The 2,011-nt window shown below is 31.7% G+C and overlaps 1 non-coding gene across 1 annotated transcript; it reads left to right on the forward strand.

Moving 5' to 3' along the window:
- The first annotated feature begins 1,480 nt into the window (after nt 1-1,480).
- Nucleotides 1,481-1,582, forward strand: LOC132035626 (U6 spliceosomal RNA). Its single transcript, XR_009409355.1, has one exon. It is a non-coding gene; the product is annotated as a U6 spliceosomal RNA (small nuclear RNA).
- Nucleotides 1,583-2,011: the final 429 nt, after the last annotated feature.

The following is a 2,011-nucleotide window of genomic DNA, read 5'->3' on the forward strand; positions in this document are numbered from 1 at the left end:
TAATTAGAAAATAGCCCAAAAAAAAAATTAACAATAAAACTTTTTCTTCAAGCAAAATTGCAAATAAGAAATCATATAATTAATTAAAGGGATACTTACCGATTGCAAATAGTGAGGAAGATGTTTAAACCCTAATTCGTAATAGCTTTTGAGAACAAAGGATATTTTTCGGTGGGTGGCGACGGCGGAGACTGGGGGATAGGGACGACGGAGACGGGCGATGGCCGATCGAGTAGAGAGAGAGAGAGAGAGAGAGAACGTTGAGGGGGAGAAGAGTGAAATAAGAAATGGGAAAAATTTGACGTTTATCCGTGATATTAATTTTGATTCTTGACCACGTGGGGTAAGCAATGTAATTTAATTATTATTTATTTTAAAATTTTCCGACCTCGCGAGGTCGCTAATCATAGAATTTTTTTAATTTTTTTTAATTTATATTCCCGACCTCGCGTGGTCGCTCAATTAATTATACATTTAATTCCTTTAAAAATTTACGGACCTCGTGTGGTCGGTATTGTTTTGTGGGTCGACAGCGACCCCTTACGGGGTCGGTAATGTATTTTCTTTTAATTTATTATTAAATTAGGAGACCCTAGGTTAGTTTTTGTAAAATAAAAATTACAAAATAAAAAAACATGCTTGTACCGACCTGCACCTCATGGGTCATTTTTTTTTCCGACCTCGTTGAGGTATTTTTGTAGTCGGCCGCTTTTCCAGTAGCTTTTTTAGTAGTGTTCGATTATGCTCATTTTCTTCTTTTGATCTTTGACTTCTTTAACATCCTTAATTGTAAGCATTCTTGAAGCCATAGCCATAACCATTAGCTCCCGTAAAAGCAACTTGCATCATATGCAATGCAAACCTGCACTAACACAATCAATCTTAAGTTTTAGACCGCGGAAAAATACTATTTTACACATAAAAAATTAATTGTAAAGAAACAACCAAACAATATGATTAACTGAATGTATGTGCCATTACATAGGTATCCACGCAAACAACACGGTTTCAACTTCTTTTGAAAAAGATCTACACATTATGTTGGAGATACTATTAGGATAATAAAATTAAAATATTTTATTTTTAAATATATCCACCAAGAAAATATTAAATTTATCTTTAAAAGAATATCTATCTCCAATGCAAATTGAAATTCTTTTTATTAGTAGCAAAATGCATACAGTATTGGGAAAAGATTCCTAGTAAATGTTACTTATGTCCACAAAATCATCATGCATATAGCATTTATACTACTATATATTTTAAAAACGTTTTCCCAAAATTTGAAAATTCATGTATATTCATCTGCTAATATCAATTCAAAAACCTTTTTGTATTCCAATTTACTAACTAAAAATAGTAACCATTTTTTTTTGTATTATCCTGACAATTATGAATTTAGATATGACAATTTCAAACTATGTCCATGAACATAACCAAATAAGGTAAGTTATATATGCATAATTGTAATAACAAAAGAGTCCTTCTGGAACATGCGATAAAATTGGAACGATACAAAGAAGATTAGCATGATCCTTGCACAAGGATGACACGCACAAATCGAGAAATAATCCAAATTAAAAAAAATGTAATAAGAAAAATTAGCAACTATTTGGAACTGACCATTATATTAATAAAGGTGGAACTCTTTCTTCTTTTTCGATGGATGGTATTCACTCACCAATTTATCGGATCAACATTTTGTGCAGAAGATATGACATTGTAAAGTACAAATAAGGATAACTATACCAAAAATAAAGGATAATTCTAGAGAAATATAAATTAGAATTGTATGCATATTCTGTTTATGCCATCGTAAGCATACTATGTTTATTGTTGCAAGTTTCTTCTTGTGATCTTGCATGTCCAAGTGTTCTTGAAGTTGGATTTCATATGAGAAGTCGAAAGTCTTTTGAGGAGCAGGTAGTAATAGCACCAACAATATATTTGAATTTGAATGTCAAATCATCCTCGCTTACGCTGTTCCTTTTTCTCCATATTTCAACTACTG

This window comes from Lycium ferocissimum, chromosome 10 (genome assembly GCF_029784015.1).
Source record: "Lycium ferocissimum isolate CSIRO_LF1 chromosome 10, AGI_CSIRO_Lferr_CH_V1, whole genome shotgun sequence".
NCBI lineage: Eukaryota > Viridiplantae > Streptophyta > Magnoliopsida > Solanales > Solanaceae > Lycium > Lycium ferocissimum.